The sequence below is a fragment of the Lynx canadensis genome, chromosome X (genome assembly GCF_007474595.2).
Source record: "Lynx canadensis isolate LIC74 chromosome X, mLynCan4.pri.v2, whole genome shotgun sequence".
Classification (NCBI taxonomy): Eukaryota; Metazoa; Chordata; class Mammalia; order Carnivora; family Felidae; genus Lynx; species Lynx canadensis.
In genome coordinates this window covers 105,082,987-105,099,671 of record NC_044321.2, presented here as the reverse complement: position 1 = coordinate 105,099,671, position 16,685 = coordinate 105,082,987, and the positions used below count along the sequence as shown (strand labels likewise).

Below are 16,685 nucleotides of genomic sequence, written 5' to 3'. Positions count from 1 at the left end.
ATACTCAAAGTCCTCAGTGGTTCCCCCTTGCCTACTGAATAAAGTGAAAAGCAGTTCATTCTGAGGCAGGGGGAGTGATGGGAGATTAAGCTTGGCAAATTAATTTAGGAATAGAAGTTAGGGAATTCAGGCTTGTCCCTGATGGTGGTGAAGATACTGGAAGGCATCTTGTATGTGGAGATACTGTCTTTATTTGCATAAATAAATACATCCCTGACTGTGGTAATTCTAGACATTATGGCAGTTCAGCAAGAACTGTATCATTTTTTTTTTCATATTTAAAGGTACCTTTTCTTTCCCCCAGGAATCAAAAGTAGCTCACTTGAAGCTCCAGGTGTTTCTGCTAAAACAAATGGCCCCAGACATTCTGTGCAGGCTATTTTGAAACAAGAGGCAAGTAACATTCCATTTGTCCCAGATACAGACAGAAAAAATGAAGTATGGAATTATTATCAAGATTGGTGTATGGGGCGCCTGGGTGGCTCAGTCGGTTGAGCGTCCGACTTCAGCTCAGGTCACGATCTCACGGTCCGTGAGTTCGAGCCCCGTGTCGGGCTCTGGGCTGTTGGCTCAGAGCCTGGAGCCTGCTTCCGATTCTGTGTCTCCCTCTCTCTCTGCCCCTCCCCCGTTCATGCTCTCTCTCTGTCTCAAAAATAAATAAACATTAAAAAAAATTTAAAAAAAAAGATTGGTGTAATACAATTTCATTCATTAAAAGACAATTAACCACCCTATAGTAAGATTTTATAAAAATTGAAATGCAAAACCACAGTAATAATGCTCTGCTACTTCAGACTTCCAAAGCTCATAGCTGTCAATTACACTAGTGTTGTCATACTGTAAGTATAGGGAATATCAGTAACAAGTTGTAAGCTACCAAAAGTGATAAGACCAAGACTTTAAATATGTTAAAAAGATCCAAAATTTGAATGTTATATTTAGCTCAATTTTAATAGAGATTTACCAGGAGCAACTTGAATGTTCCCACTTAGCCCTTAGGTTATAGGCTTCCTAAATGATGAGCTTCAAGAACTTCAAAGTACATACCTGTGCCCTACAGAGAAAGCAACAAATTGGGCTTTGAGAGTCATTTTCTCCCAGTGCTGATGGATTGTGCAGAGAGAGCCATGCTGCCTCACCCTGTCCCCTTTGTGACCAGGGGTCACGTATCTGATGGTGGGAAGTTGGCGGCAGACATTCAAGGGTGCAGCCTCTGGTCACAGCATAGATTGCCTTTGCAGACTTCCATATTGTCATTTTAAAAATCAAATCCGCATTGGCTCTGTTAGCCCTGTATTAACTGGCTCAGCTGTTCTAAACAGTTAACATGGTTTAAAAGAGATGTCATCAAGCAGGAAATTCACTAAAGTCTTCCCAAAAGTCTGCCTTCACAACTAAAATAGCAAGTGCCATCATTTGCAGTGTCCTATGTTAAATGCATAGTAAGCAACAGACTCAAATATATAGCTGCTCAAATGTAGCATGTTAGCCACAACATGCTTCTCTCTATAAACAAATATTTATTAAACACCTGCTGTGTACAGGGCACTGTATCACTGTATCAACATCCATAATTAGTATGCTTACTTTCTGAAAAAAAGAAACTTAACTACTCTAAGATAGTTTAGTAGTTGTACATTAGGAATTACTTTTCATTAGTCTCACTATGGAACCATAAAAAAGTATCCCCTGAGTGTAACATGTACAGTAAACTTAATACTACATACTTTGCCAAAAAACAAGTCAATAAACACATTTAGACTATCAGTTTCTAAAGTAGGCTTTAAAATATATATATATATATATGAACATTATGAATACATCAAATGGTCACAAAAACCTAATTTACTTTGAGAAATAGCATGACCACTTTTATTACAATAGAATATGATACTATTTTCCAACTTTTTTGCCCATTCCATCAGTGTCAGGAAATATACTTCTGGTGGTTTGTGTTTAGCTCTCAGACCTGGGAAAAAATAAAGTCTCGGTTGGATTTATCTTTCTGTATAATTATCTAAACAGGTAGAGCTCTTGGCCAAATTAAAGAGTCATATCCTATACATGCAGAAAACCTGCTTTCTGCCTCCCAGCTTTCTAAAATCATATCCCCTATAGTTTGTTTAAAAACCACACATAATCTTTTTATCTGTTCAATTGATTACCTTCCATGCTGATCAGTGCACTCCTCAGTTAATTGCAGAATACCAATGAATTCTACAAACCTGTAAATTCTGTAATATATAAACCAAATAAAACTTGCATTTTTATTATAAATGGACTTTTAACAGTGTTTTCCTAAATTTCTGTATTTTAAATGTGAGAAATAGCTGACGTTCAAATTCTTTTAAAACCCCCTTGATGAATTTCGTTGTTTTTTTTTTCTTGTGGCATATATAGGTGGAATATGCTGATTTTAATGAAGAAAGGGCCAAGAAATCAAGCATTAGCTCTAAGTCAGGTAAACATTAGCAACAGTTATTAAGTAAGTCCTAAAATCTATTAACCTATTCATTCAACTAACATTTATTGAGCTTCTGCTATATGATAAGCATTGTGCTAATTATTACATACATACAAAGTAGAAAAGCCATGGTCCCTCTCCTGGATTTTACAGTTTAGTGGGGAACATTATGCCAATAATCACAACCCATTACGATAAGTGTAATAATGCAGGTATGTACATACTTCAGTGGAAGCATAGGGAAGCCAGGGAAACTTTTATAGAAGCCACAGTTGGGCTGAGACATAAGGATAAGAAAAATTTTCTAAGCAGACAAATAGAAGGAGAACCTTCCAGGAAAAGGGAATACATTTACTAACATATAGACATTAGAGCATAGTACATTTTTGGAAATAGAAATTTTCTCAGAATTGCTTTATCTAAAAGTTCAAGTTAGAGAATTTCAGGAAATGAGGTTTGACTGGTAGATAAGGGTTAGATCATTGTCTCTGGTAGGCCAGGCAAAGAAATCTACCTTTTATCCTGTTATTCAAGTGCAACTATTGAAGAATATTGGCAGGGTCATAATATAATCAGAATTTGCCTTTTCTAAAAAGGGGAAAAAGAGGGGCGCCTGGGTGGTGGCTCATCTGGTTGAGCGTCCGACTCTTGATTTCAGCTCAGGTCATGATCCCAGAGTTGTGGGATTGAGCCCTGCATGTGGAGCCTGCTCAAGATTCTCTCTCTCTCCCTTTCCCTCCCTCTTTCTGACCCTCTCCTCCACTCACATACTCTCTTAGATAGATAGATAGATAGATAGATAAAGGGATAAAAGAATTAGAGGTGAAGAGACGAGGAAATGAGACAATAAAAATAATAGCATTTACTATATGCCAGTTACTATGCTAAATTTGTTATATCCTCTCATTTAGTCCTCCCACCAATTTAATGAGGACAGAAACATTTTTATCTACCATTTTACATATAAGTAAACTAAGTCTCAGAGTGGTAAACTATATTGCCCAAGGTTTCACAGTGTATGTGAAAGGTCTGTCTTACTCAACCAATTCTAGCCACAATGCCATACTGTCTCTTACTACAATTCAAGAGACTATTACAATAGTCCAGGCTAGAAATGAGTCCTGAACAAGGTCAATGGCAGTGAGGATGAAGAGCTGGGTACATATTTGACTCAAACTATGGAGGTTGAATGGATGAGATTTGGTTACTGATTGAATACAGGAGATGAAGGAGTTGAAGACAACTCCCAGATTTCTAGACTGGGCAACTAAATGAGTAGTGAATAGTGGTGCCATTCAGTAGACAGGCAGTACAGAAGGATGAACAAGTTTGGAGGAGAAAAAAATTAGTTCAACTTTTTTAGGTAGATTATACTTTCTCCTTTTAATTCCCTCTTTGATTTGAGAGTTATCCATGTTTCTTAATTATCAAGAAATTAATATCTTGGGTCACAGTTCTTTTAATTAAATTCAGAGAATATAGCCTGTAAATCTTGTAACAGGTTGAAGTTGTTAAGGTTTTCTTTGTGGCCAAATATGTGATTGCTATTTGAAAGTGCTCCATGGACATACCAAAAAAATGTGTATTTTGTATTTGCAGGATGTAAGGCTCTAAATGAATATTAAATTACATTTATTGATTGTATGTCTTTACTAATTTTTTTGTCTACTAGACTTTTTTTTCTTATTGTCTACTAGATGTGTCCAGCCATTAAAGAGGTATTTTGAAGCTCTACACTATAAGTGTATTTTTATCAAATTCCCGTTGCATTTCTAATATGTTTCACATAGGCTCTTCAAGACATTTAATCCACCATATTCATAGAAACCATAGAAGACTTGCTTATTTTTTGTAACAGTCACATTCGTTATCTATTGCTAAGTTTAAAAATCACCCCAAAGCTCAGTGGCTTAAAAAAACAATCAATGTTATCCTACAGTTTCTGTGGTTAAGAATACAGGAACAACTTAGCTGCGTGGTTCTGACTCAGGGTCTCACATAAGGTTATGATCAAGATGTCATCCAGGGCTGTTGCAGTCATTTAAAGGCTTGACTGAAACTGGAGGATTCGCTTCCAAGATGGCTCACTCACATAGCTGTTGTCAGGAGGTCTCAGTGCCTCACCTTGTGGGCCTCTCCATAGGGCTTCTAGAATATCATGATATGGCATCTGGCTTCCCCCAGAGTGGGTGATCCAAGATAGAGGGGCTGAAACCACAGTATATTTTATAACCTAGTTTCAGTAAGTTATATACCATCATTTCTACCCTGTAGTGTTCATTAGAACCAAGTCACTAAGTCCAATGTACACTCAAGGGGAAGAGAGTTAACCTCCACTTTTTGGAGGGAGTATTAACAAGGAACTTATAGACATACTTTAAAACTACCACAACAGGGGCGTCTGGGTAGCTTATTTGGTTAAGCATCTGACTCTTGGTTTTGGCTCAGGTCATGATCTCACAGTGAGATGGAGCCCCATATTGGGCTCTGCACTAACAGCATGGAGCCTTCTTGGGATTCTTTCTCTCTCTCCCTCTCTCTCTCTCTCTCTGCCGCTCCCCCGCTCACACTCTCTTACTCTCTAAATACATACATACATACATACATACATACATACATACATACATATTTTAAAAAATAAAAGGACTACAACAGTATTATCTTCACACTTAATTTTTCAGGTTTATGCACTATTAATTCTAGCTCCTTCCTTTCCAAAACTGTACACATGCAAAAACATACTCATATACAAAGAAACTCAAGAAGGCACATAGAATTTTAAGTAAACCTTTTAAAACAGATCATTGGAATTTACTGGTTATTCACAATACACTTTATATTTATTAGGAGAAAGATAAATAGTAATTCACCTTGACTTTGAACTGGCTCTAATTGGTAATACTACTTTCTATTAATCAGAGCCTTGCTTGTCTAAGACTATTTATTCATGCATGCATATAAGTGACATACACCATTCCAGTATTCCTATGAAGATATTCTACATGAAGACTTGCTTTAGGTATAATTATTCAGAAATATTTTCTAAATTCCACTTATGCAATTTTGCTAGATGTCATGCAAAGACAGTATTTGAGTGGAAAGAGATTATGACTGTTAGACTAATAAACAAACATTGATCCAACATCTATGTTAAAGAATTGATTCAATAAATATTATTGAGTGTTTACTATATGCCAGGCACTGTAAACCATAGCATAGTAAGTCCTATAAGAGAAGGAAGTATAGGGTGCTTCAGGAGCATTGAAAGAGGATGCCTGTCTATCTAGGCAGATTTCAAGGAAGGCTGTCTGAAAGAGGTGACACAAGCTGAGTGAATCCTAAAAGATGAAGAATTTAAGAGAGGGATACTAGAGTTATAAAGGAAATAGTAAGGGCACAGGCAAAGGGAATTGCATGTTGTTCAGTGTCTCTGGAGCATAGAATACATGTACAATGGTGACCAGAGATGAGGCTGGTGAGGTAGGCAATCGCCCCAGATCTTAAAGTATATTTTATGCCTCCCTGGGAGTCGATGGAGGGTTTAAACACAGCAGTGACAGCAGGGAATAAAGACATATTAGTACATGTTTATTACCATTTTACAATCTACACCATTACTTGTGAAAAATACCAACAAGTAATAATTTTCTTTCTCTCTCTGAAAATTCACCTGTAGCTCAAGGAGTCTTTGCTTCTCATGATTCACCAATTAAGTACGTATCTAGTAAAACTTAATAAAGTAATGTGTTATTTTAAATTAACACTTTAATAATTACACAGGAGTGCTGCTTGAGGGCAGATGCTCCCATGGACACCTCAGTTATTGCAGTTCTGCCTGCATTCATTTTTTGCAACCTCTTTGGACTAAGCTAAAATTGTAAAGTTGGCAAAGTTATGTATGTTCTTTTACCTTCTCTCTAGTCACACTTTTGTTCTGTGTTCCCCTAACACACAGGGTCTTCATTCCCCTTTCAGGTAATACTACCTCTTCTTTCCAGGTAGCTTTCCAGAATCTAGATCTATTCTTTTCCCCTCTCCACATTCAAACATACATTACTCGTGCCTTTTGAGGTTATTGGTTTTCTAATGATGATGAATTAGTTTGTCATATAGTATTAATGACTTAATCTGTCACCCCATCTTTAGGATATTTGTACTGTAACCTAAAGTAATGAATCTCTAATGAGGCAAAATCAAGGACAGTGGAGAAAGGTGTTTATTTGGGGGCCTAGGTGCCTTTCAGCCCTCCAACCTTGTGGCCACCTATTCTGCTAAAGTGCTGTTCCCCTCAAACTTGAATATTTTGTGCATATAAAATAACTCCTGATGGAACACAAATATCCAACACCATCATGTTTTAAACACTCAAACCAAATGAGGTCCAGGATAGGTTTTATAAATTCCAAATTCTGATGAAAATGGTTGGGTAAGGTGAAGCAGCGTGTGGTGGTAAATGGTGTTGACATTCAGAGCAAGCTTCCTAGAAAAAGGATTTTGAGCTTAGGAGTGATGAAGTCAGTTTGTCTGACTTACTGAGTACTCATAAGATGTAAAGATGCTGAAGGAAGGAAACTGACTAGCCCACTATTAGGACAGTTTAAAGAAATAAAGGTGAGGAATAGTGATTATGTAGTTTTAGAAAGTATTCATCCCTGTTCTCATCTTCCTCCTGCCATCCACTATACTAGACTACAGAACTACAGAATCACGTGAGTCTTTTCAAAAGCAAATGCTCTGGGTACCCTTTTGCTAAAAATCTTAGCTCGGCTAAAAGGAAGAACTTTGCTCATGACCTGGAGCTTCTTCCCCATTCTTCTCAAATAGACGGTGTTAAAATACTTTCAGCTATCCCTAGGACAATTCCAGGCCAGAGCACACCAAAACATAGCTAACGACACCATCTGGTCTGGCTCTGCCCATTGCACCCATGTCACATTCCCTTACCTTACAGAGAGGAACACAGGTTCAGGGGCTTGAGCTTAGTCCTCTTTGATGCATCTCATTGCTTCACAAAGCTCAATGCATCAACAGATGCATCACATCTGTTCCACCACTTACCTCTCTCCCTTCTCTTCCTCTCAAATCCTCATTTCTCTGTTTTTCCTAATGCTTAACCAAGGGCCATACACAGGAGCCTTAAAATAGAATTAGAAACCAAAGAAATCAGGACAAGAGGAGGGAAATGTGGTAAGATCGTGGTGGGGTAGACAGTTGTAATAATTAAGCTTTGCATTTAGATACTGAGCATGTTCTTATGATTGGGATGGAAGATGACAGGAGAAACACAGTAAAGAAGGCAGTGAGGCTTTCACCCTGAAGATTATGCTCAGAAGTCTGTATTTCATTCACTGAATGACAGTCTAATGGCTTTCAGGAGGACTGTGATATTATCAAGTCAGTAACTCTGCTGAACAACTGTGACAGCAGCATGTAGGACAAATGGAAGACACTTAAATCGGTGCCCATTACAGAAGTCCATTAATGATTTGTGGCCTGCACAATGGCCTTCCTTTTGGAGTAGAGACAAGTATGCATCCAAAACATGTTAAATGGGAATTTATGTGCCAAACTTTCTTGGGAGCCTACTATGTTCAGAGTATAGTTCTGGGTATTGGGATACAACGATAAATAAAGCACTACCTCTGACCTCAGTTGTTCTTTACAAAACATCAGGACAAAAGACAGGGAGACTTGAGGAATGCCAGAGAGTGAACTGAGGGAAGGGCAGTGGATAAAATGTCAGCAAAAGGGAAGGCCACCCATGGAACCACCCAGTTTTGGCTTTCAGATTAAACCACTGATGTTAGGATACAGAAGTGATGCTTTTAATTCCCACTTAGCCACTGTAATGAGTAAATGGGTTTGGCAATAGAATGGACTGTGCATGTGGATGATCAAGAGGTGTAAGCCATCACCTCAAAGCTATGGGTCTGAGATACAAACAGAAGACCACCAATTAGATTAAAAATTAGGTATTCAGAGGACTAGGCAGACTAAATTTTAGGTTTGTCACATTAATCCTCAAGGGGTGGCTGGCCAACCATGTGAAGATATCTTTAAGTTATCTTCTGGACTAAAGCGAGGTTGTACAGAGGAGAAGATCAGAAGCAGAGAGGTATATTTATAGCTTTGTGAAATGGCAAGTTAAACTGTGAAAAAGTGTGCCTTCTCTTTGGGGCTTCTGAAATAATGGTCATTAATATCGCTGCCCTCTTTATTTAAGAAGTAGAAAGTGAGCAGTACAAATGACCTAAACTTTAGACACTTTAATGGCATCAATCTATCGGGGAAAACCACCGAAGACTAGGGAAAAGTAGATGAAATATCATGTCACTCCTGAAATTGTGATGGAACTTTCCAATATGACAGCAGGTTCATTTTCATGCTTCTGTTCATTTGACACCAGTGAGAATCTGATAATTCATTGCAGATTGTAGATTGCATCTGATATTACAACTATTTTTTAGTGGCCTTCTATGAGGCTTCCTCATTTATCTGGTTAGTTTTGTTCTCAGATATTTGCCATTTCCTCTTATCTAAATGCATGCCTTTGGGACAGAAAGCCTGTGGGGACAGAGAGCAACAAATACACAGGACTCACTGGGTTCCACTTGCTGTGTATGGTGTGAGGCAGAGAAAGCAGAAAAGAGTCTGGATGTATTAGGTTGCAGAAGACCTACAAGAAGGAAATTGTGCTGGAGTTGGCTTAAGAAACTGAGTGTCGGAAAAATAAATGAAGCCAAAGGATAGGAACTGTGTCACTGACATCCACATTCATGTTCTAGTTCCATATTGCAAAACGCTCCAAGTCTGAGGATGGGCTATTGCTACCTAACCCTAGCTGAAACCTATAAGTTTTTCTTTTCCCACTAGGAGTCAGGTTGTAATTTCAGAGACTGGCTGTATTTCTCAAAATTGAATTGTAGGCCTTGGAGAAAAAAGTAATTTTGATAACATAAGGGCAGGCCAAGTAAAAATGTAGAGTGCCATTTTTCCTTTAAGGAGGTCAGGAAGAAGAGAGGCAAATGATCTATGTAGGCAGGAAAATATAATATAAATCAAAATTACAGTCTTAGGCCTTGTTTTTTTAAACTTTTTTAGTATTCTATAATTTATATGATTGTGTGGTTCTCTTGCTACAATTTAGTAAAATATATTTTTGGTTCCATGTAGTAGGTGATAATAACGAATTCTGCTGAAAACATAGAATAGATTGCAACAACATGGATGGACCTAGAGAGTATAATTCCAAGTGAAAGAAGGCAGTAAGAGATAGATAAAAAAAACCATATGATTTCACTCATGTAGAATTTAAGAATCAAAACAAATGAGCAAAGGGAAAAAAGGCAAACCAAGAAACAGACTCTTAACTAGAGAGAACAAACTGATGTTACCAGAAGAGAGATGAAATAGGTGATGGGGATTAAGGAGTGTGCTTGTTGTGGTGAGCACAGGGTGATTAAAATAAAAACTTTAAAAAAAGAGAAAAAAGCACAGGATAGAATATTATGATACTTAGAAAAGGGCTACATCTAATTTGGTATTGCATGTGATCAGAAACCCATTATTTTAATCCATCATTATCAATAATCATCCATGGGTCTTTTTCTACTGTAGTGTGAAGGGGAGGAGACTAGGAGTTTTGAGGAGGTGGGCAGAAAGTGAATTATCTGGAAGCTCTGATCAAGCAGAGCAGGCACAAAGGACTAGCCCACCCCCTCTCTCTCCAACCCCATACTCTTCCCAACTCACTACAAAACAAACTTGGCTAAGGTGGTTCATGAGTAGTAACTTCAGACAGATGTTAGTTTATGCAGCAGCTGTTTATTATTCTACTGTTTATGCAGCAATTATTCTGCTCCAGAGTAATGGAGCATGTCCTATACCCACAGGCCAATATCTAAGTAGGAGGCTAAATAGGGGGATTAGACAAAAAATAAAACTTACTCTTTTTTGTGAGTTGCTATGGAGAAAAAAAAATCTCCAAGTACAAAGGAGACAATCTGATTCACTGATTAGGAATTGGGGGGAAAGTTACATAAATTATAAATCAGAAGTAATAAAATCAATCTCTCTTTACTTTTCAGACAACAAAACTATCATAACTGCTGTCAAGGAAAAGTATGTACAATGAAATTCATTGATAAAGCAACATGTTAAGGATATTTTGTAATATGAGATTAGAGAAAAATCTGTGAATCAGACAATGAGCAAAATCATCTGTTGACGTTAGTCAGTTTCCCTCTTTGTCTTCTTCTCTTCCTTGACTTTCAGTTAATCTTGAGTTTTGCAGGGGTCCAAAGTTACTGTTATTGGCCCTTTGGGCAGGGGGGCTCAGGAGGATATATTGAGGGAGCATTAGGAGCTTTAGTCACCAGGTGAAAAGCATCAAATACCACAAACCCACTCCATAATGGGAAGCCATTAAGGGAAATGCCTTTGCATACTATTAAGATCTGGCTTAGGGCTGAGCATCCTGTCCCTTGGGCATGTGAACCAGGATGCCTAGATCTGTCTCTTAATTTTCCTAGGAGTAAGGAAAATCTTAGGGTCATACTCCATCAAAAGAAATACCTGGTCACTTGAGAACTGCAACTTGGACCAGGCCAAGATTAGAGGGTGAATTTGATGAGCCCCAACTCTAGGGCTAGACAGAGGAATCGTGAACATGAGAGAGGTTCAGGGGAGTAGCACACACACACTTTTCACACATACACCTGCTCAATTCAGAAAACAAGCAACAAACACAAAGACATAGACATACTGGCACCAAAAGGATATTTCTTGGTTTAATAGTATAGTGAGAATAAGGTGAAAATCAGATTCTATTTATCACAGTTCACTTCATTACAAGAATGCCCCTATTTTATATACCAAGATTGGAAATGCCTCTTCTCTGCTACCTTATGAGTAATAATGTAGGACGTCTGTACATTTTCTCTGGTATTAAGAAAATAATATATATTGAAATTCTTGGCTCATATGTATTGGAACAGATTTGGACCAATTTAGATCAAGAAGGTAAGTAACTTACCTGTTAATGGTTAGATGTTAGAAGTGTTTGATTTCAGCCATGTTTATGTAAAACAAGTGTTTTTCAACCATATGTTATCATCCCAGACTATGTTTTTCAAACTCAATAGCCATTTTCTAGTGCAAGCAGTAGGTGACAAAGAACGCATTAAGAGAACTAGATAGCGGTGATGATTGCACGGCATTATGAGTGTGCTTAATGCCACTGAACTGTACACTTTAAAATGGTAAAATGGTACATTTTATGTTATGTGTACTTTATCACAATAAAAAAGCATTAAAATATTTGGGAATTGGGGTGGAAAAACTGGCTTTTCCCCGTAGTGGCTCTCAAACCTCTAATGGATCATGAGAGATATGCTACCTACAACAAGGTGCTAACTTTTCATTGAATGTTGGCCTAAACCTGAACAATCTGGAAGGTAACTTTGGAGGTAATTGGGAGGCAACAACCACATTATAGGGAATCTGGTGCCCAAATGCCAGGATATCAAACAATGCATAGCCAGAATGCCAGGCATCCAGCCTTTGCTGCCGCTGACTTTTATGCACAGCTTTGAAAAATAAGAGTTTCTGTGGAAGGTATGCATTCTTGGTCTAGATGTCTTGAGGGTAACAATAACTTCAAAACAAATACTATTTTATTATAGGCAGGAGGATTTTTATGTTCCCAAAATATATCTTCAATAAGTAGAAGTACCTAAACAAATAGAGTTTTTCAGGTGCAATTTGCATCTGGCCCCAGTCCAGTCTTAGGTGTGACAGTGAGTACAATTAACCATTGAGGAAAATGTCATTCAGTTCTGGTCCTTGGGTTCTACTTCAGCTCATAGTGAAGGACCCCCAACTGCCTCCTACTGCTCAGCCTTCTGGCCCTTTGAGTCTCAGGTGTATCTCAGCCTTTTGGACCTAAATGAATGTGTTTCTTTACTTCTGAGCCATCCTCTGTCTCCCTATCCAAGACAGTTTGCACTGAGAATTCTTTTGTTGCACCCAAACCCTGTTCACTTCCCCTAAATCATCAGTACTAATAGTCGACCATTAATTAAGCCTTAACAAGTAGCTGTAGTCATCAGCATATATAAAAGCACAGTGAACTTTCAGAGGAAGGCGGCAACAACAGGCAGGCCACAGAGCCCACAGGCTGACCACTCCACTGTGGCGCTTTTTCACTATTGCCTCATAGCTGAATAGATGCCTACATAAAAAGAGGCTACCTCTGCAAAGGCATATAAATGTTTTGGAGGCAAATTTGTTTTCTGAAATAGTTTGTTAGAGGTAATCTGGTTTGTATTTTTAAGAATTATTTCACGGATCATAAACACAGTCTGTCTTTTTGCCAGAGCATTGGTTTTCTATGAGCTTAGACACCCACCTGGCTATTTTTAAATTTATGTATTTAAATTCAAGTTACTTAACATACAGTGTTGTACTATTTTCAGAAGTAGGAACCAGTGACTCATCACTTCCATATAACACCCAGTGCTCATACCAGCAAGTGCCCTCCTTAATGCCCATCACCCACTTAGCCCATACCCCCACCCGCCTCCCCTCTAGCCACCCTTTTTTTTCTCTGAATTTAAGACTCTCTTATGGTTTGCCTCCCTCTCTATTTTATTTTTCCTTCCCTTCCCTTATGTTTAGCTGTTTTGATTCTTAAATTCCACATGAGTGAAATCATATGATATTTGTCTTTTTCTGACTGACTTATTTCACTTAGCATAATACACTCTAGTTCCAACTCATAAATATGGAGAAAAAACTGAGGGTTACAGGAGGGATTGTGGGAGGAGGGTTGGGCTAAATGGGTAAGGGGCACTAAGGAATCTACTCCTGAAATCATTGTTGCACTATATGCTAACTAATTTGGATGTAAATTTTTAAAAATAAAAAATAAAATTAAAAAAATAGTAAAAATAAAATAAAATAAAATAAAATAAAATAAAATAAAATAAGAATACACTCTAGTTCCATCCATGTTGTTGCAAATCGCAAGATTTCATTCTTTTTGATCACCAAGGAGAATTCCATTGTATATATATACCACATCTCCTTTATCCATTCATCAGTCGATAGACATTTGGGTTCTTTCCATAATTTGGTTATTGTTAATAGCACTGCTATAAACATTGGGGTGCGTGTGCCCCTTCAAATCAGCATTTTTGTATACTTTAGATAAATACCTAGTAGTGCAACTGCTGTGTTGTACCTGTATTTTTAATTCTTTGAGGAATATCCCTACTGTTTTCCAGAGTGGCTGCACCAGTTTGCATTCCCACCAGCAGTGCAAAAGGGTTCCCCTTTCTCCACATCCTTGCCAACAGCTGTTGTTGCCTGAGTTGTTAATGTTAGCCATTCTGACAGGTGTGAGGTGGTATCTCATTGTCATTTTGATTTGTATTTCTCTGATGATGAGTTATGTTGAGCATATTTTCATCTGGATGTCTTCTTTGGAAGAGTGTCTATTCATAGCTTCTGCCCATTTCTTCACTGGGTTATTTGTGTTTTTGGATGTTGAGTTTGATAAGTTCTTTATAGATTTTGGATACTAACCCTTTCCCTGATATGTCATTTGAAAATGTCTTTTCCCATTCTATAAGTTGCCTTTTAGTTTTGTTGATTGTTTCCTTCACTGTGCAGAAGCTTGTAATCTTGATGAGGTTCCAATAGTTCATTTTTTCTTTTATTTCCCTTGCCTCCAGAGACATGTCTAGTAAGATGTTGCTGTGGCCAAGATCAAAGAGGTTGCTGTCTGTTTTCTCCTCTAGGATTTTGATGGCTTCCTGTCTTACATTTAGGCCTTTTATCGATTTTGAGTTTATTTTTGTGTATGGTGTAAGAAAGTGGTCCAGGTTCATTTTTCTGCGTGTCACTGTCCAGCTTTCCCAGCACCATTTTCTGAAGAAAGAGACTTTTTTCCATTGGATACTCTTTTCTGTTTTGTTGAAGATTAGTTGGCCATACAATTGTGGGTCTATTTCTGGGTTCTTTATTCTGTTCCATTGATCTGTGTGTCTGTTTTTGTGCCAGTACCATACTGTCTTGATGACTACAGCTTTATAATACAGCTTGAAGTCTGGAATTGTGATGCCTCTAGCTTTGGTTTTCTTTGTCAACATTACTTTGGCTATTCTGGGTCTTTTGTGGTTCCATACAAATTTTAGGATTGTTTGTTCTAGCTTTGTGAAGAATGCTGGTGTTATTTTGATAGGGATTGCATTAAATGTGTAGATTTCTTTGGGTAGTATAGACACTTTAACAACATTTGTTCTAATCCATGAGCATGGAATATTTTTCCATTTCTTTGTGTCTTCTTCAATTTCTTTCATAAGCTTTCTGTAGTTTTCAACATACAAATCTTTTACATCTTTGCTTAGGTTTATTCCTAGGTATCTTATGGGTTTTCATGCAATTGTAAATGGAATAGATTCCTTGATTTCTCTTTCAGCTGCTTCATTATTGGTGTATAAAAATGCAACCAATTTCTGTACATTGATTTTATATCCTGCGACTGAATTCACATATCACTTCTAGAAGTATTTTGGTGGAGTCTTTCAGGTTTTCCATGTAGAGCATCATGTCTGATTGCTGAGGCTAGGACGTCCAGTACTATGTGGAACAACAGTGGTGATAGTGAACATTCATGTCATGTTCCTGACCTTAGGGGAAAAGCTCTCAGTTTTTCCCCATTGAGGATGATATTAGCTATGGGTCTTTCATATATGGCTTTTATAATGTTAAGGTATGTTACTTCTATCCCTACTTTCTTGAGGGTATTTATCAAGAAAGGATGCTGTATTTTTTTCAAATGCTTTTTCTGCATTTATGAAAAGGATCATATGGTTCTTATCCTTTCTTCTATTAATGTGGTTTATCACATTGATTGATTTGCAAATATTGGACCAGCCCTGCAGCCCAGGAATAAATTCCACTTGATCATGGTGAATAATCCTTTTAATGTACTATTGAATTTGCTAGTATCTTGTTAAGAATTTTTGCATCCAGGCTCATTAGGGATATTGGCCTGTAATTCTCCTTTTAGGTGGGGTCTTTGTCTGGTTTTAGAATCAAGGTAATGTGGCCTCATAAGATGAGTTTGGAAGCTTTCCTTACATTTCTGTTTTTTGGAACAGTTTTGAGAAGAATAGGTATTAACTCTTCTTTAATTGTCTGGTAGAATTCCCCTTGTTTGTTGGGAGGAAATACAAGGCCTCTTATTTGTTGGGAGATTTTTGATAACTGATTCGATGTCTATGCCAGTTATGAGCCTGTTCAAATTTTCTATTTCTTCCTGTTTCAGTTTTGGTAGTGTGTGAGTTTCTAGGAATTTGTCCATTTCTTCAAGATAGCCCAATATGTTGGCATATAATTTGTCATAGTATTCTCTTATTACTGTTTTTATTTCTGTGTATTTGCTTGTGATCTCTCCTCTTTAATTCATGATTTATCTATTTGGGTTCTCTCTCTTTCCTTTTTGATAAGTCTGGCTAGGGGTTTATCAATTTTGTTTATTCTTTCAAAAAACCAGCTTTTAGTTTCATTGATCTTTTCTACTGGGGGTTTTTTCCTATGTCATTTTTTTTTCAAAAATTTTTTCAATGTTTTTTTTATTTTTGAGAGAGAGAGTGAGAGACAGAGCATGAGTGGGGGAGGGGCAGAGAGAGAGGGAGACACAGAATATAAAGTAGGCTCCAGGCTCTGAGCTGTCAGCACAAAGCCCAATGCAGGGCTTGGGCTCATGAACCAAGATCATGACCTGAGCCAAAGTCAGACACTCAACTGACTGAGCCATGCATGCACCCCACCTATGTCATTTATTTCTACTCTAATCTTTATTATCTCCCTTCTTCTGCTGGCTTTAGGCTTTATTTTCTGCTCCATTTATAGCTCCTTTAGATATAAGGTTAGGTTGTGTATTTGGGACCTTTTTTGCTTCTTGAGATAGGCCTGAATTGCAATGTACTTTCCTCTTAGGACGACTGCCTTTGCTCTATCCCAAAGGGTTCAGACTGTTGTGTTTTCATTTTCATTTCATTACATGTATTTTTTATTTCTTCTTTAATTTCCTGGTTAACCCATTCATTCTTAATTTTTTTATGTTTATTTATTTTTGAGAGAGATAAAAACAGAGTATGAGTGGGTTAGGTGCAGAGAGAGGGGGACACAGAATCTGAAGCAGGATTCAGGT

General features: G+C 37.6%; 1 protein-coding gene across 1 annotated transcript in view; it reads left to right on the top strand.

Moving 5' to 3' along the window:
- Positions 1-16,685, top strand: part of LOC115506891 (fibrous sheath-interacting protein 2-like) — a 52,657-nt gene that overhangs the window by 11,537 nt on the left and 24,435 nt on the right.